Raw genomic sequence first — 20,282 nt, forward strand, 5'->3', positions numbered from 1 at the left:
AGGTCGTGTTAGGCCTCTCCTTTTACTATCAAGTCCTCTTTACTTTGTATCTCAGGTTTGCCTAAGGATGTCAAGCTCAGGCCTCCGGTTGGCGACGAGGACTTGCCTCTCTAGTCTCCTATTCCAAGATGGGCTGAACAGAATAAAAGAAAAAGCGCTTCGAGTTTTCCAAGCTCGGATAAAAGAAAAAAAAAGCTGGTGTGCAAACCCAAAGAAAGTACTAGCACTCGAGCACCCTTCTCGGATTTACTCTACCGGCTGAGGGACGAATCCGGAAGAGAAGAAGAAAAAGCCTCTGAACTAGTGGCCCGCGTGCGTTCGCAGTTCAAGGGACAAGGGGCCTCCGAACGAGAGAGAGGCGAGTCTGATCTTCCTCAAGCCATGGAGGACGACGAAGAGGCTGTGGTCGAGGCCAACGAGGAGGCCGTATTCGAGGCCTCCCGGAATGTGGGTAATGCCCCGAAGGATGTACTCGACGTGATAGACATCACCGAGTCACCTTCGTTCATAGAGTCCATGTAAAACGAGGCTTAGAGAGTGGAAGAACATCCTAATGAGGGGGCCCACGATGTGGATGACCCCTTCCATGGCTTTTTTGATGGCGTGGATTCTACCGCCATGGAGGATGTCACTGGATTGGGTGACTTAGAGTTGCCGAAGAAGATTCCATCTTTGGGAACAAGCGGGCCTTCCTCAAGCCTGAAACTGATCAACTGGTTCCCAGCTCCGAGTGTGGATCCTGAGCGGAAGCGATCGATCATTATTTCCATTATGGAGGATGCCCGGGTCCTCTCTGCCCCTATAAGGGTGGTCAGCTACCTTCGGTGTCTTGTAAACTAAGAAGATCAAGCCAAGATGAACGAGGTGGACGCGCCCTACCTGTTCAATGAAGCACGACAGAAGCTAAACCGGGTAACTTCAGATACCTCTCGTTGACTTTCGATTTGTACTTAGACTAATAAATAGATAATCTTAACATTTTTCTTTGTGTCTGTAAGCCTCGGTGCTTTATCATAAAACTTCTCTCTGATATCGAGATGAGCTAAACCAGCTTGAGGCCGATGTCCGAGGGCTTACTGAGAAGAGAGAAACTTACAAACTTCTCAGCGAGCAATGTGAAGGGGAGGCTAAGAGCTTTCGAGCTGAGCTAGAGGCAGCTCGGAAGGAACAAGCTGACCTGGTCGGGCAGGTAAGAAGAATATATAATGTTAGTAATAATGAGTCAGACAATGTGACTAACGGATAGAAGCTTGATCAGATCGACCAGCTCCGGGCAAAGATGGATGTGATAAAGGTCGAGGCTGAAGAGTGGAAAAGCAAAATGGACCGCTTGTCCTAGGAAAAGGAAATTGCTCGGGCACAATTGGCCTTTGCGGAGGCTCAACTTTGAATGATGAGGGAGAAGGCTGAGGCATAGTCCCGGAAAGTCGAAGAACTCCAATCCCAACTGTCTCGGCTATTGCCGATCAGGAAGCCCTTGTCAAGGAGCTCAAAACGGCCAAGTCGGTGGCTAAAATAACCAACGCTGATGCCGATGGGATGGTAGCCCAGTATAGAGCTAATGCCGTGTCAGTCCAAGAACTTTTGAAAGAATCATCAAGTTTGAGAAGCGACAGTATGGAAGGGAACCCTTCGAGGAGGTTCATGCTCAAGATTTTGATTTGTCGACTGCGATCAGGATCGCTAAGAGGCTTGAGGCCGAGGCCAAGAAATTGGCTTACCCCAAGGATGAAGAGGAGGAAGGTTCTGAGGGTTCCAGCGAATCCAGAGGTGAAGAAGACCCCGATGGTCCCGGTGATGAGGTGGCCCCTGGTGAAGTCTAGGCCGTTTAAATGCTTTGTACATTTTATTTTTTTTGTATTTTTGTAGTCGTGTACCTTTTCTACTTTTTTATCATGGTTGTTTAGCCTTTGTAAAGACTATATATATAATATAAGGCTTCTTTTTACCTTTGACAATCTTTGAGTTTTGTTTTCCTTTGCTTTATTATTTAAATTCGCAAAGATCGAAATGCCTTAGCATGAAATAGTTAGGTCATGTTTGGGGGTTCGCACAAGCCTTGTCTTGGACATTATTTTGTTTAATGCATCGTGGGAGTTTGGTATGACCGGAAACATTTTCCCCAAAGTGCTTGTAATTTTTTAGATTATAGTTTGCCGAGGATAGTGTTTAGAACCGGTTAAGAAATTTCAAAGGCCTTGTTTTTGCTATCGGTATCGGACGTCTCCGAGCCATTTTAATATGGCCGTAGACTATTTATTTGAGGTGCTGCCCAGTGGGCTTGTCATCCCGAGTTACCCAGACTTGCCTAAGATAATAGTCCCGAATGGGGATGGCTGTAGCCTTTAAAATTTCGACGTTGCCTTATAGCCCGGACCATCCGAGTTTGTTTTCGGATGGCAGTCCCCGAGTGGGAGTGATCGTTCAAACTCGGTTAAGGCGACCCTTTGGCTCGATACCTTTGGTGATCAGATGTAGGAAATTCTTTAAGAAATGCAAAATGAAAACTTTTAAAGGATAAGATATTTATCCGCAAGGTAGAAACTTCTTTTTATTCTTGTGCGTAATAGTTACACATGTGTACAATCTTTGTGCTAGGGCTCGAGTAGTCTATGCGGGCATGGTTCATTTGACCGTTTGACCCTTACAGTAAATCCTATCGATTGAGCCGAGATTGTTCAATCATAAAGTCTCTTTCCTTGCTGAAGTCGTTGTCTGAGGGTAATACCCCCAGTGTCCGAGGTTGATCATAGAGAAGCCTCGGATACTATTGATGTGATCTTTGACGACGATTCATGATCGGCCTTCAATTCTAAGTTAGCACGATCCACTATTTCCTCGTTAAAAACCTTACCAGAAAACCCATTTCGGACAAAACCGGTTCAAGGGAAAAAGAGTGCAACGCGTGCTTTTAGGCCTAAAATTGCACCGTTCCTTATTGGTTACCTGCAACTATTAGCTCAAAACAAGGAATGAATGGGGTCTTACCTTAGCAGTAGTATCGCTTCAAATGAGTTACATTCTAGTTATTCGGTATTCGTTCACCGTTCATTGCTGCGAGTTTGTACGATCCTTTTCCGGTGATCTCGATAATTTGATATGGCCCTTCCCAGTTCGGCCCTATCTTCCCTTCGTTGGGATTCCGGGTGCTTAGTATGACCCTTCTTAACATTAATTCCACGACATTGAAGTGCCAAAGGTTGGCCCTTCGATTGCAATATCTCTCGATCCGTTGTTTTTGGGCGGCCAACCAGACAAGGGCGGTTTCGCGCCTTTCATCTAATAGCTCCAGGCTCGTACTCATGGCCTCATCATTCTATTCCTTGGTTGTGTATCGAAACCTGAGACTCTATTCTCTGACTTTGACCGGTATTAGAGCATTGGTGCCGTAAACCATTGAGAATGGGGTGGCCCCGGTACTGGACTTTGAGGTCATACGGTATGCCCATAGGACTTCGGGCAAGATTTCCTTCCATTTTCCTTTAGCGTTGGTTAACCTCTTTTTGATATTTTGGAGTATGGTCTTGTTGGTTGATTCTGCATGTCCGTTCCCACTAGGGTGGTAGGGTATTGATAGGATCCTTTTGATCTTATGGTCTTGAATAAACTTGCTTTTTTGCTACCGATAAATTGTTTCCCGTTGTCACACACGATCTCTGACCTTCTCGTATGCCTGGGCTTCCAACCACTAAGAATAATAGCCAGTCATAAAAAATATAAATTGAGACTTATCGGGTGCCCATAGAAGGGGCCCAACGATGTCCATTCCCCACTTCATGAATGGCCATGGTAACAAAACCGAATACAGCAGCTCCCCAGGTTGATGAATCATCAGAGCATGTATTTTACATTCATCACATTTTTGTACGAACTCCTTCGCGTACTTTTCCATATCGATCTAGTAGTAGCCGGCTCTGATTATTTTTCTAACCAACGATTTGGCGCCTGAATGATTTCCGCAGGTGCCTTCGTGGATTTCCCTCTGGATGTACTCAGTATCTCTTGGCCTTAGACATATTGTGAGTGGGCCATCGAATGTTCTTCTGAATAGGGTTACGTCTTCGGATAAACTAAACCTGATTGCTTTCGTACAAAGGGCCCTCGATTCTTTTGGATCCAACGGTAACTTCCCGGACTTCCCGGTATTCAAATATTCTACATATTTGTTTCTCCAGTCCTAAGTTAGCCTTGTTAAGTTTATCTCGGCATGGCCTTTTTCCACTATCGATCTCATGAGTTGTACGACTACCCCTGAGTTGAACTCATCGTCCTCGACCAATAATCCTAAGTTAGAAAGGGCATCGGCCTCACTATTTTGATCCCGAGGTACGTGTTGCAAATTCCACTATTTGAATCGATGTAATGTTACCTGCAACTTATCCAGGTACTTTTGCATCCGTTCTTCTCTAGCCTCGAATGTCCTATTAACTTGGTTTACCACGAGGAGGGAGTCGCACTTAGCTTTAATCACCTCCACCCCCAAGCTTTTGGCTTGTTCGAGACCTGCAATCATAGCCTCATATTCGGCCTCATTGTTAGTCAATTTCACAATCCTAATAGATTGTCCAATTACATTGCCTCTTGGTGGCTTCAATAATATGCCAAGTACAGACCCTTTTGTGTTCGAGGAACCATCCGTAAAGAGGGTCCATATCCCCGAAGAGGTCCCCGAGTTCACCAACAAACTCTTTTGACCTCGGGTATTAGGGTCGGCGTAAAGTCGGCCACGAAATTTTCCAAAATTTGAGATTTAATGGCTGTCCGAGATCGATACTCAATATCATGCCCGCTTATTTCCATGGCCTATTTGGCCAAATGCCCCGAGAGCTTGGTTTTATGCATTATATTTCGAAATGGGTAAGTAGTCATAACACAAATAGGATGACACTCAAAATATGGTTTCAGCTTCCAAGAGGTACTTGCAAGACGAGCGCCAATTGTTCTAGGTGAGGGTACCTAGTTTCGGACTCACCTAGAGTCCTGCTACATAGTAAATTGTAAATTGTGTACCTTGCTCTTTCTGGACCAGGACTCCAATTACCGCTATCTTCGAAACCTCCAAGTACAAGTATAGTTATTCATCTATCTTCGACGTGTGGAGCAGCAGTGGGATCGATAGGTACCTCTTGAGCTCCTCCAAGGCCTGTTGGCATTCTGTGGTCCATGAGAAGCTATTCTTTTTCTTTAGTAATGAGAAGAGTCGGTGGCTCTTATCGGAGGACCTCGAGATGAATCACCACAGGGCGACTATGCGTCCAGTTAATCTTTGCATGGGCTTCACGTTGTCCACAATTGTGATATCTTCGATGTCTTTGATCTTATCAGGGTTGATCTCGATTCCCCGGTTGGATACGATGAATTCGAGGAATTTTCCTGATCCCACTCCAAAAGCATATTTCTCTCGGTTCAGCTTCATATTGTACTTCTTCAATATGGTGAAAGTTTCCTGTAAATGTTTTAAATGGTCCTCTTCTCGCATGAACTTAACTAACATATCATCAATGTAAACCTCTAATGATTTTCCTATTTGTTCCTCGAACATCTGGTTTACTAGGCGTTGATAAGTGGCACCGGCATTTTTTAGTCTGAATGGCATCACATTATAATAGTATGTGATGTATTTAGTGATGAAGAAGGTTTTTTCCTGGTCATCTAGGTTCATCTGTATTTGGTTGTACCCAGAGTAGGCATCGAGAAAACTGAGGATCTCGTGGTCGGCCGTGGCATTAATCATGCGATCGATGTTGGGAAAAGGGAAAGAGTTCTTGGGATATGTCATATTCAAATCTTTATAGAGCCCGTTTGGATCGGCTTGTTTTAAGTGACTTTTAAGCCAAAATAGCTTTTAGGCCATAAGTTAGGAATTCTAGCTTTTTGCTTTTAGCTTGTTTTTGTCATTTTAGCTTAAAACAAGTGCTTAAAAGCACTTTTTTATTTTATCCAAACACCACAAAATGGCTTAAAAGCGATTTTGGCTTAAAAGAACTTAAAACAAGCCAATACAAACGGGCTCATAGTCTACACATATTCTAAACTTATTCCCTTTTAGGGACTACCACTACATTTGCTAACCAATTTGGGTATTTAACCTCTCGAATGGACCCTATTTTAAGGAGTTTAGATACCTTGTCCTTGATAAAAGCATGTTTTACCTCGGACTGGGGTCTCCTCTTCTGCTTGAACGGTGGAATTTGGGTCCAGGCTTAGCTTGTGGGTGGTTATTTCTGGTGGGATCCCTGTCATATCAAGGTGGGACCAAGCGAAACAATCTATGTTAGCTATAAGAAATTAAATGAGTTTTTTCCTAATCTCGGGACTTAACCCCGTGCCCAGGTATACCTTTCGATCAAGTAGATGCTCGATCGATATGACCTGTTCCAGCTCCTCAACCGTTGATTTAGTAGCTTCAGAATCATCGGGGGCTATAAAAGACCTGAGGACGTTGTAGTCATCATCTTTATCAGTCCCTTGTTTCTTCGGTTGGGTCAAGGCTGGTGTCGCAATTTGTCTACTTGCTTTGTGGCCGAACTTGGCCTATTTGTCATTGTAAGTGTGGATATCGGAATTGCTTCTTCGACCACAAAATTTTCCTTTGCGGCTGGCTTCTATCCGTAGATTGTTTTAATCCCTCCCGGTATTTGGAATTTTAACACTTGATGCAAAGTTGAGGGCACTGTCCTCATGTTGTGGATCCATGGCCTCCCGAACAGAGCGTTGTACCTCATGTCTCCTTCGATCACATAAAACTAGATTCCTGGATGGTCCCGGCGGCATTCACTAGTAATGTTATCTCCCCCTTAGTAGTTTCACATGCCATGTTGAATTTGTATAGAATTCGGACAGCAGGCATGATTTGATCTTGTAGACCAAGTTGTTCTACGACCCTCGATCGGATGATGTTGGCCGAGCTACCTGGATTAATTAACACATGCTTAACTCGAGATTTATTTATGAGAAAAGATATTACCAGTGCATCGTTGTAGGGCTGCACGATCCCTTCTGCATCCTCGTCGTTGAAAGACAAGGTTCCTTTCAGTATGTAATCTTGAGTCCATTTTTTTATTGTGATAGATACTCTGGTGATCTTCAACATCGGCCCTTGAGGAACATCGACCCCATCGATGATCATGTTAATGATGTGCTGAGGTTCTTCTTATTTGGTGTATTTATTAGAATTTCTATTCCTAAAATGGTTCTTGGCTCGGTCGCTCAGGAATTCTTGAAGGTGCCTGTTATTGAATAATCGGGCTACATCCTCTCTCAATTGTCAGCAATCCTCATTTTTGTGGCCTTGAGTGCCATGATATTTGCACATCTAGTTAGGATCCCTTTGGGATGGATCAGATTGTAAAGGTCGAGGCCATTTGGTGTCTTTGATGAGTCCGATAGCTGATACAACAGCGACAACATCGACGTTACAGTTATATTCCGATAACCTCGGTGCCTCCTTAGGTCTGTCAAACCATTCTTGCGCATAAGTCCCCGGTTGTCCTGACCTTGATCGCTTCTCCTTTCACTTCGCATAAGATTCCGCCCGGACCCACTACTTCTTCGATCTCAATTGTAAGGCTGATACCAATCCCTGTTTGACCTCGGTTCACGATCGATGTCTCTCTTAACTCCATCGATGGTTCTGACTGGATAAACGGACCCCGAAGGGGCCCCAAGTTAATCATCTTCGACTCTAATTTTTGATTGATACCGGTTATGCACGTCGGTCTGTGAGCATATGATTTTTGCCCGGTTAGAAATATTCCTACAAAAATTAAAAATAGGTTTTTCTAAATTGTTTTTAGTTTTATAGGATTATTGTAGGATTTTATTAATTGTTTGCATTTTTGTGCACATTTAATATTGTTAAAATCATGAAAAATACCACAAAAATGTCAAAAATTTCATGCATTGCATTTTAGGTATTGTGTTCATATTTTAGGATTAAATTGTTAATTAATTGCTTTATTAAATGAAAATCACAAAAAAAATAATGTTCATTTTACATTTTTAGCTTTTAGTGTTAGATTAGTAATTTGTTTTCTTCATCAATTTAGGATTGATTAATTATGAAAATATTATAAATAGATAATCAGTCTAATTTTACAAATTAGGTTGATTTAGGATTTAATTTAGGACTTTAATTAATTTAGTTAAGTGTTTTAAATTAAAGAAAAGAAAAGGAAAACGAAGAAAAGGGAAAAATGAAGGAAGTGCTTTGTTTGTGGCCAAATTTGGGCCAAAATCATTTTTTTATTTGGCCCAAAAGAACAATCATGTCCGCCTAGGCCAGCCCAAACTCGGTCCAAGTCCAAGTCAACCCTCATTAATCAAAACGACATCGTTTTCCCCTCCCCTAATCTGAGCCGCTCTAAACTGACATACCATAACTATTTAAGTGTCCTAAACCCCCCTCCAACCTAGAGACCCCGTTCATTTTCCCCCTCATCTCTCAGTAACCCTAAACCCTAGCCGCCTAAAGAACCCTTTCACCTCTCTATCATCCACCACCGCCCGCCACCTGCCGGAAATTGCCCCACGGCGGCGGCCCATCACCAAACAACCCCAAACTCACTCCCCACACTCCCTTGAACACTAATCCATCAATAATTTCACCAAAATCCCCACCTATCTCCGTTAATTTCAGATCTAAGATTTCAACAAAAACCCTAATTCGCCCAAAAAATCCCAAAATCATGCTCCACAATCCCTAGCCTCCCCTCATCACTATCATACTATCAACTACCCCAAATTCCCCACTAATTTGTTCGAATCTTAGATCTAAGAACAGAAACCCTAGTTTACCCCTTTTCCGATTTTTCCGTTTTTCTTCGAAGTTTTCAATACTCGATTTGGATTGAAACCTACTTTAGTTGGTTGTTCTCAATGAGAACGATTTACTAATGTTATTTTTGATCTGTTTCGAAGCTTTTCAGATTTGTCGGAGTCCTCTCAGGCCAGCTAGGTATATTTTCTTTCTTTCTCCCTCTTTTCTTGTTACAAACCAAAGGGTCATCACCTATTTTCTTACCTATTATGTGCTTTTGAGGCCTTGAAAACCTTATTAGTCGTCTTGATTTGTGTGCACAGTCCCGGCGCATAGCCGAAAGGCTTAAATATGAAATTTTGTGAAAAATGCTAAGTTTTGATGTTAAAATGAATAAATTAGACTTCGATCAACATTTTGGGTAAACGGACCCGGACCCGTAATTTGACGGTCCCAGAGGGTCCGTAGGAAAATATGGGACTCGGGCGTATGCCCCGGAATCGGAATCCGACGTCCCTAGCCCGAGAAGTGAATTTTTTTAAAAGGAAATTATTTTTCTGAAAATGCTTAAAGAAATTGAAATGAAATTTGATTAGAACGAGTTGGTTTCGAGCCCGTATTTTGGTTACGACTCCCGATACAGGTCTTATATATGACTTGAGTCATTCTTGTGAAATTTGGTTAAAAATGGACGTTGTTTTACGTGATCCGGACCTTAATTGAGTAATGTGATGTTTGAAAGAGTTTTGAGAAAATTTCATTGATCTTGAGGTTTAATTCGATGCTCATGATGTTATTTTGGTAATTTGATTACACGAATATGTCCGTAGGATGTTTTTGAGGTTGTGTGTTTACTTGGGTTGGAGTTTCGAGGGCTCGGGTGAGTTCGAGTAGGTTCTGGGATGCCTTAGGCTTTGAAAGTCAGATGTTGCAGGTTCAGGAAGTTGCAGGCCTCTGAACTCTTTAGTGTGGTCCACAAGAAATCGCGTGCGACCGCGGACGGGCCAGTGCGGCCGCGGTCGCCTTTGTGCAGGGCGCGGTGGAGGCTGTGCGGCCGCAGTCGTCTTTGTGTGGTCCGCACAAGGGTGCTGAACTGCAAGTCTTCAGCGAGGCCTGTGCTGCCGCAGTCCGTTTAATGCGGTCAGCGGTGGAGCTCCGCGGCCGCAGTCCTTTTTATGCGGTCCGCGGTGAGGGTCTGAGAGGGGCATAAATAGATGGGATTTTCAGTTATTTTTCACTTTTCAAAACCCCAAAAAACATAAGAGGCGATTTTTCAAACAACCATTCTTCTCCAAATCAATTGTAAGTCATTTTTAACTAGTTTTCTTCAATCATTAACATCTTTTAACATGATTTCAACTTAAAATCAAAGATTTTCATGGGGAAATTGGGTGTTTTGGGTAGAACCTAGGTTCTACAAAAATTGGGGATTTGGACCTCAATTTGAGGTCCTATTTCAAAACAAATTATACATTTGGATTCGTGGGGGAAAGGGTAATTAGGTTTTGGTCCAAACCTCGGGTTTTGACCACGTGGGCCCGGGGGTGATTTTGACCTTTTGGGTAAAACTTTGGGAAAACTCATTTTCATGCATTGGGGTTGATTCATTTAGCACTTATTGATGTAATTAAGTAACTTGTGACTAGATTCAAGCGGATTGGTGGTGGAATCAAGGGGGTAAAGTTATAATTGAGGCTTGAGTGGTGTTCAAAACTTCGGGGTAAGTGTTTGGTCTAACCTTAGCTTGAGGGATTAGGAGTTGAGTCTTATTTGCTACATGCTAATTGTCGAGTACGACGTATAGGCATGGTGACGAGTATCTATACGTTGGTGTCTAGCATGACCGTAAGTCTTTATATTGCAGATACTCTGATATTTGTAGTATCTTTCATGCCTTAATGATGATTTCTATATGTTGTAAAAAGCATGTGAAAGAAATTGTGATCTTCGAACTTCGAGGAGTATTGGATCGAGTTATAATACAAATTGTGAAAGTATATGAGATAATTGAACCCTTTGGAGCATTGACTCAAGTGGTAAAGAGAGTTATAAAGTAAGAAGTGAAAGAAAGAGAAAGAGTTATTGAATTGTTCCCTTGCCGGGATGTTTGTTGCTTTGTTGATTATCTCCCTTGCCGGGATTTTGAGATTTATTGATATTGTTCCCTGGCCGGGATTTAGTTGTTTAATTATAGTCCCTTGCCGGGATTTCTACCATTATTTGTCTACTCCCTTGCCCCTTTGTTTGTGATTGTTGTTTGGGTGAGGAAGAGTGTTAAAGCACGAAGGGTGATGTCGTGCATTGTTTGATATTGTGGGGAAAGAGTGTAAAGCACGAAGGGTGATGTCGTGCCGTACGATGTACCATTCCGTACCAATATTCATTGACTATGTGGTGAGGAAAGAGAGCAAACGCACGAAGGGTGATGCCATGCACATTATTATAATACGATTGATTTGGTGAGAACGAGAGTAAAAGCACCAAGGGTGATGCCGTGCACATTTTTATTATAAATATTGTTTGGGTGAGGACGAGAGTAAAAGCACGAAGGGTGATGCCATGCAAATCGTTGAATTTTGATTCTTGTCGATATCCTGGCTTTGTTGTTATTTCTTTTATTGAGGTTTTCTATTTGGAACTGTTACCTCCCCACAACATGTTTCCCCTTCCCACATTGACTGATTATTCCCTGTATTTCTTTTCTGCTGTACATATAGATATTTGAACTGCATAGGTTATTTGGTAGTCTGGTCCTAGCCTCGTCACTACTTCGCCGAGGTTAGGCTAGGCACTTGCCATCACATGGGGTCGGTTGTGCTAATATGACACTTTGTGCTCTTTTGCATAGATCCAGGTATTGGACAGCAGTAGTAGCGCGGGAGCCAGCCTTCAGTTCACTAAGATACCGAGGTAGCCTTGCAGGCGTCCGCAGGCCCGGCGTCTCCTCTATATGTTGATTTTCGCATTATTGTTCAGCTTATTTAATTTAAATCTTCCGCTTTAATTCCATATTTCCATTGTTATTTTAATATTTAACGCTTGATGTTATGCTCAATAAAAAAAGATTAAAAATAAAAAAGTTAGGGATTTAGGATTTGTGGCTTGCCTAGCTTCTACAAGTAGGCGCCATCACGACTCCCGAGGGTGGAAATTTTAGGTCGTGACAAGTGGGTATCATAGCTCTAGGTTACATAGGTCTCACAACTCACGGACAAGCTCAGTAGAGTCTGAGGGATCGGTACGGAGACGTCTGTACTTATCCCCTAGAGGCTATAGAGTTAGGAAAATTTCACACTAGTTCTTTCTTGTTGTGCTGATTTGTTCCTCAAATGCTAATTGGATTTATACTTTGTTCTATCGCAGATGGCGAAAACACGTGCTTCCTCATCTACCGCTCATCAGCTCTAGCCCCCAGTAGCAACTTCCACTAGGGGCAGAGACCGAGGCCGTGCTAGAGGCCGAGGTAGGGGCAGAGCTCAACCCCGAGTAGCAGCACTAGTGGCAGAGCCTCAAGTTGATTTGAGGAGGAGGTTCTGGCCCCAGCAGTTCCGGTGGGCCCAACTCAGGTCCCATAGGGGTTCATTGCCACACCAGTTCTTTAGGATGCTCTGGTCCAATTGGTGGGCCTCATGGAGAGTTACACCTGAGCGGGTTTGCTTCCCGTAGCACCAGCCACTTCTCAAGATAGAGGAGGGGCTTAAACTCCTGCTACGCGTACTCCAGAGCAGGTAGCTCCCCAGGTTTAGGTTCTAGCGGTTCAACCAGCTATGGCAGTTCAGCCGGGTGTAGCAGCTCAGACTGGCGATGGAGCGGCTATGTTCGCCGATGCTTTGTGGAGGCTGGATAGGTTTACCAAGCTCTTCACTTCTATATTCAGCGGTGCATCTATTGAGGATCCCCAGGATTATCTGGATAGTTGTCACGAGGTTCTTCAGAACATGGGGATCGTTGAGACTAATGGAGTTGATTTTGCTACCTTTCGTCTGTCTGGATCCGCCAAGACTTGGTGGAGGGATTATTGCTTAGCTAGACCAGCCGGTTCACGATTTTTTACTTTGGAGCAATTCACAGCGTTGTTTTTGGAGAAGTTTCTCCCCGTGACTTAGAGAGAGGCCTTTCGGAGGTAGTTTGAGTGCTTCCAACAGGGTTCCATGACGGTCACCCAGTACGAGACCAGGTTCATAGATCTAGCTCGCCATGCTCTTGTCATACTTCCCACCAAGAGAGAGAGGGTGAGGAGGTTTATTGATGGTCTTATTCATCCGATTCGTCTTCAGATGGCCAAGGAGGCCGGGAGTGATATCACTTTCCAGGAGGCGGCCAATGTCGCCCGCAGAGTTGAGATAGTTCTATCGTAGGGAGGTGGTCATGGGTCGGATAAGAGGCCACATCATTCAGGAAGATTCAGTGGTACCTCGTTTGGAGGCAGAGATTCATATGGTAGAGGCCATCCTCCTAAGCCCTTTTAGTCAGCTCTCCAGGTCTCTCATAGTACTTCAGGTGGTCGTAGTTCTCAGATGCACTATTCTGATCAGCAGCCTTACAGTGCACCACCAGCTCCTATCAGTGCACCGCCACTTCAGAGTTTCCGAGGTGGTCATTCAGGTCGACAAGGCCAGCAGTTTTAGTAGCCGAGGGATTGTAACACTTGTGGTGATTCTGATCACATTGCCATGTTTTTCCCTCGAGCACTAGGTAGCTCTCAGCATTAGGGTTCTCGTGCTATGGTACAGGCACCAGGCGTTCCACAGCCTGCCCAGCCAGTTAGAGGTGGGGGTAGAGGTGCTAGAGGTGGAGGTAAAGGTCCTAGAGTTGGAGCTCAGGCTGCCACGGGTGGAGGCCAGCCAGTAGCAGCCTGTCCCATAGAGGTAGTTCAAGGTGGTGGGGCCCATCCTCGATGTAACGCCCTTCCAGCTTGGCCCGAGGCTGAGGCTTCATATGCAGTTATTACATGTACCATTCTGGTTTGTGATAGAGATGCTTCAGTGCTATTTGATCCAGGGTCTACGTATTCGTATGTGTCATCTTATTTTGTACAGTACCTGGTCATGCCTAGTGATTTATTGCGTATTCCTATTTATATGTCTACACCGGTGGGTGATTCTATTATGGTCGATCGAGTTCATCATTCTTGTATTGTGGTGATCGGGGGTCTTGAGACCCCTGTTGATTTGTTGTTGTTAGACATGGTCGACTTCGATGTTATATTGGGGATGGACTGGTTATCCCCGTAACACGCCATCTTGGATTGTCACGCCAAGACTGTGACCTTAGCCTTACCATATTTTTCCCGTTTAGAGTGGAGAGGGACTCTTGGTCATTCTACCTACACTATTATCTCATACGTGAAGGCTCGGCATATGGTCAAGAAGGGGTGTTTGGCCTATTTGGCTTATGTTCGCGATTCCCGTGCTGAGGTTCCCTCTATTGATTCGGTGCCCATGGTTTGTGAGTTTCTTGTTGTTTTACTTTCAGACCTGCCAGGTATTCCACACGACAGCGATATTGATTTCTGCATCGATTTGGTTCCAGGCACTAAGCCCATTTCTATTCCGCCATATTGCATGGCCCCGCCAGAGTTGAAAGAGATGAAGGAGCAGTTGCAAGTCTTGCTTGAGAAGGGTTTCATTAGACCCAGCATTTTGCCTTGGGGTGTGCCGGTGTTGTTTGTCAAGAAAAAGGATGGTTCGATGAGAATGTGCATTGATTACCGACAGTTGAACAAGGTCACCATCAAGAATAAGTATCCACTGCCGAGGATTGATTATTTGTTCGATCAGCTTCAGGGTGCCAAGTTATTTTCAAAGAATGACTTGAGATCTGGCTACCATCAGTTGAGGATTAGGTCATCCGATGTCCCTAAGACAACTTTCTGCACTCGGTACGGGCATTATAAGTTCTTGGTTATATCATTCGGGTTGACAAATGCTCCAGCAACTTTTATGGATTTGATGAACCGAGTGTTCAGGCCTTATTTGGACTTATTCGTGATAGTCTTCATTGATGATATTCTGATATATTCCCATAGTCGAGAGGAGCACGAGCAGCATCTTAGAGTGGTTCTTCAGACCTTGAGGGATAGTCAGTTATATGCTAAATTCTTGAAGTATGAGTTCTGTTTGAGTTCAGTTGCATTCCTGGGTCATATTGTGTCAGTAGAGGGTATACAAGTTGACCCGAAGAAGATTGAAGTAGTCAAGAACTGGCCTAGACCAGCATCAGCTGCAGAGATTCGGAGTTTCTTGGGATTGGCAGGCTACTATCATCGGTTCGTGGAGGGGTTCTCATCTATCGCAGCCCCGATGACCAGGTTGACCCAGAACGGTGCCCAGTTCAGATGGTCGGACGAGTGTGAGGCGAGCTTTCAGAGGCTCAAGATAGCTCTGACTACGGCACCAGTGTTAGTATTGCCCACGGGTTCAGGGCCTTACATAGTCTATTATGATGCTTCCCGTATTGGGCTTGGTGTAGTGTTGATGCAGGATGGCAAGGTCATTGCCTATGCTTCGAGGCAGTTGAAGATTCATCAGAAGAACTATCTGGTCCATGATTTGGAGTTGGCAGCCATTGTTCATGTATTGAAGATCTGGAGGCATTATTTGTATGGCGTGGCATGTGAGGTGTACACTGATCACAAGAGTCTTCAGTATTTGTTCAAGCAAAAGGAGTTGAATTTGAGGCAGAGGAGGTGGTTGGAGTTGTTGAAGGGCTCTGATACCAACTTGTCACGACCCAAAATCCCAACCCGGTCGTGATGGCGCCTCTCGTGAGGACAAGGCCAGCCAATCAACAAAACAGTACATCTCTTTATAATTACTTAGCAGGAATAAGTCTAAATCATGGGCAATATAATCTTAAATGCGAAATAAACGTGATAGAACAAGGAAAACCCTCCCAACTCAGCCCGAAATCGGGGTGTCACAAGTCATGAGCTACTACAGAGTTTACTAATATTTTAAAAAGTCTGGAATTATCATAAATAACAAAGATAAGGGAGAAAACGGGGCTGCGGACGTCAACAGCTACCTCGTTACTCCTAGTCACCGCCTGGTCTGGAAAGAATCAGCGCTCAGGAGCGAACTCAGCTCTGCCTGTATCTGCACACATGGTGCAGGGAGTAATGTGAGTACTCCGACCCAGTGAGTAATAAAAATAAATAACGACTGAAAACATGAAATCTCATAACGGCACAATATAGCGCTATCCCAAGCAGTAAAATCAGTTATACAGGTAAAATAGTGAGTATCAGATAATTCTTCTTTTAAAACAGTAAAGACAAATAATTTCCACAGTAGGGATAAATCAAAAGCTTGCCCCTCGGGCTCAATATGTAAATCTCAGTATAGTATCAGCCCCTCGGGCTCACTCCCAACTCACCAGCACACAACATCAGCCCCTCGGGCTCACTCCCAACTCACCACACACAAGCAACGGCCTCTCGGGCCCACTCCCAACTCACCTGGGTACCCTGCGCTCACTGGGGGTGTGTACAGACTCCGGAGGGGCTCCTACAGCCCAAGCGCAATATCAATAGGCCTGAAAGCCTTCACACATCACACACGAGGCCTGAAAGCCTCCTCATATAACACTCGAGGCCTGAAAGCCTCCTCACATCACTCAACATATCCTCACGTATGGCCCTCGGCCTCAATCAGTCCAGAAAATAATCATAAGCCTCTTGGGCATCAGTAAAACAATAGTGCTCAGCTCAACAACATTATAAATATCATTAAATCTCGAGTTGAGTATAAATGTAGCTGAGTTCACAAAATAATATAATTCAATTGGACTGAGTTCAAATAATATTTCAATTCGTGAGGAAAATAGTGATGTAAATTCACAAAAGATTTCAGATAATTGGCACGAAGCCCAAATATGGCAATAAGCCCAATCATAGTGAAAAACAATAAATCTTTATCAATTACGCGGTAAAAATATCAACTGGGATGGACCAAGTCACAATCCCCAATAGTAAATGACCCCGCGCTCGTCATACAACGCGTGTCTCATCTCAACATAGCAGTATGTTGTGCAATCCGGGGTTTCAAACCCTCAGTGCATCATTTAAAATCATTACTCACCTCAAACCGGCTACTTCTTTAGCTCGCAACGCCTTTGCCCCTCGAATTAGCCTCCACGTGCGTCGAATCTATCCAAAGTCAGAATGAATATGTCATAATATGATAAGGGAACAAAGCCCAATCAAAACAATCGAAAAATACCAAAATTCTCGAAATTAGCAAAAACCCGAGCCCCAGGCCCACGTCTCGAAATTCAAAATTTTTTACATCAACGGGTTCCTTATCTCTCCACGAGTCTAACCATACCAAAATTATCAAATTCCCATAACATTTCGACCCTCAAATTCTCAATTCTATCCGAGAGGGTTTCTAACTTTTCCCGCTAAATTCACGGATTAAATGCCAAAACTTGTAATAGATTCGAGAAATCTAACCAAAATTGAGTTAAGAATACTTACCCCGTTGTTCTCTCCGAAAATCTCCCGAAAAATCGCCTTATCCGAGCTCCAAATCGTTAAAAATGGAAGATCTCCCGAACTTAACATTCTGTCCGGTACTGTTCACGGGGTTACTGTTCACGGGGTTACAGTTCACTGTTCACCCGCGCGGTTACTGTTCACGCGCGGGTACTGTTCGCTGCTGCAGAAAATACAGCAGCTTTTAAGAAATTTGCAGCACAGCCATTTTTCACTAAAATGGCTCTAACTCCATCATACGAACTCGGAATTAGACGATTCTTATTCCTATGAGTCACAAATAATAATACGAACACAACCCTTCAATCGAAACTCAATTCGGAGCTCGTTTGCCCAGTTCAATACCCATTTCGCTCGTTAAACAATTAACTCACATTTCACGTCAAAAACCCAATCGCGACTTGATGAAATTAAACCAAAATTTCCAGATCAGTCCTATAATTCATGATTTAAATTCTGGAAGTCTCGAAATCAAATTTGGATCTCTAGAACTAAAAATGAACCTTTAGATCATTACATTTATGCTCAAAACGGCAAAAATCTTCCAAAAATGACCCGTTGGGCATCCGAAACACACCCGAGGCCCCCGGGACCCCGACCAATAATACCAACCAGTCCCAAAATACATTACGGACTTGCTCGAGGCCTCAAATCACATCAAACAACGCTAAAATCATGAATCAACCTCCAATCCAAGTTTTATGAACTTTAGAATTTCCAACTTCTATTTCCGATGCCGAAACCTATCAAATCACGTCCGATTGACTTCAAATTTTGCACACAAGTCCAAAATGACATAACAAAGCTACAGAAATTCTCGGAATTCCATTCCGACCGTCGGATCAAAATTTCACCTATCAACCGGAAATCGCCAAAATACTAACTTCGCCAAAATGAGCTAATTTCTTCACCGGACCTCCAAAATTAATTCCGATTGCGCTCCTAGGCCTTAAATCATCCCCCGAAACTAACCGAATCATCGGAATTCAATTCCGAGCCCTCTAACTCACAAGTCAACGTCCGATTGACTTTTCCAAACTAATTCTTCCTTAAAGAGACTAATTGTCCCATTTCATACCAAACTCGATCTGAATTGACTCAAATTCACCAAGTACACATATTGAAACATGAATAAGCATTTAACGGGGAATACGGGACGAAAATACAGGAAACGACGGTTCGGGTCGTTACATTCTCCCCAACTAAAACAAACGCTCATCCTCGAGCGAGTTAAGAAACATACCTGGAGTTTCAAATAGGTGCGGGTACCTGCTCCGCATCTCCTGCTCGGTCTCCCAAGTAGCCTCCTCCATGGACTGACCTCTCTACTGTACTTTCACTGATGCTATATCTTTTGATCTCAATTTTTGAACCTGTCGACTCAAAATAGCCACTGGCTCTACATTATAAGTCAAATTTTCATCTAACTGTACTGTACTGAAATCTAAAATATGAGACGGGTCCCCAATGTACTTCCAGAGCATGGACACATGGAGTACCGGATGAACACCCGACAATCTAGGCGGCAAAGCAAGCTCGTAAGCCACCTCTTCAATCCTCCTAAGTACCTCAAATGGTCCAATAAACTGCGGACTCAACTTCCTTTTCTTTCTGAACCTCATAACACCCTTCATTGGCGAAACCTTCAGCAAAACCTTCTCGCCCTCCATAATGACACATCTCGGACCTTCCGGTCTGCATAACTCTTCCGACGCGACTGAGCTGTGCGAAGTCTTTCCTGAATCACCTTCACCTTTTCTAAGGCATCCTGAACCAAATTTGTCCCCAACAACCTAGCCTCACGGGGCTCAAACCAACCCACTGGAGTTCTACACCACCTCCCATATAAGGCCTCATACGGTTCCATCTGAATACTGGACTGATAGATGTTGTTGTAGGCAAACTCTGCAAGTGATAAAAAATCAACCCAAGAACCTCCAAAATCAATCACGCAGGCACGCAACATATCCTCCAATATCTGAATAGTACTCTCGGACTGTCCGTCCGTCTGAGGATGAAATGCTAAACTCAACTCCACTTGAGTGCCCAACTCGTGCTGAAAAGTCCTCCAAAACTGAGAAGTGAACTGAGTACCTCTATCCGAAATAATAGTAACTAGAACACCATGCAACCGCACAATCTCTTGAATAAAGATCCTAACCAGCCGCTCCGCAGAATATGTGGTACACACCGGAATGAAATGCGCTGACTTGGTCAGCCTATCCACAACGACCCAAATCGAATCAAAATTCTTCAAAGTCCGAGGAAGGCCACTCACGAAATCCATAGTAACTCTCTCCCATTTCCACTCAGGAATAATCATCTGCTGAAGCAAACCGCCCGGTCTCTGATGCTCATATTTCACCTGCTGACAGTTGAGACACCGAGCCACATATCCCACAATGTCTTTCCTCATTCTCCTCCACCAATAATGTTGTCTCAAGTCCTGATACATCTTCGCAGCACCCGGATGGATGGAATACCGCGAACTGTGGGCCTCCTCAAGAATCAAATCTCTAAGCCCATCAACATCGGGCACACAAATACGGCCCTGCATCCTCAATACGCCATCATCACCTATAGTCACATCTTTGGCATTATCATGCTGAACTCTGTCCTTAAGGACAAGCAAATGCGGATCATCATACTGGTGCTCTCTGATGCGATCATATAAGGAAGATCGAGAAACCACACTAGCCAATACCCGGCTAGGCTCAGAAATATCTAACCGCACCAACTGATTGGCCAAGGTCTGAACATCAACTGCAAGAGGCCTCTCCCCAACTGGGATGTAAGCCAAACTCCCCATACTGACTGCCTTTTGGCTCAACGCATCGGCCACTATATTGGCCTTTCCCGGATGATATAGAATGGTAATATCATAGTCTTTAAGTAACTCAAGCCATCTCCGCTGCCTCAAATTAAGATCTTTTGTTTAAATAAGTGTTGAAGACTACGATGATCAGTGAATACCTCACAAGATACGCCATATAAATAGTGCCTCCAAATTTTTAAGGCATGAACTAT

Source organism: Nicotiana sylvestris, chromosome 12 (assembly GCF_000393655.2).
Source record: "Nicotiana sylvestris chromosome 12, ASM39365v2, whole genome shotgun sequence".
NCBI lineage: Eukaryota > Viridiplantae > Streptophyta > Magnoliopsida > Solanales > Solanaceae > Nicotiana > Nicotiana sylvestris.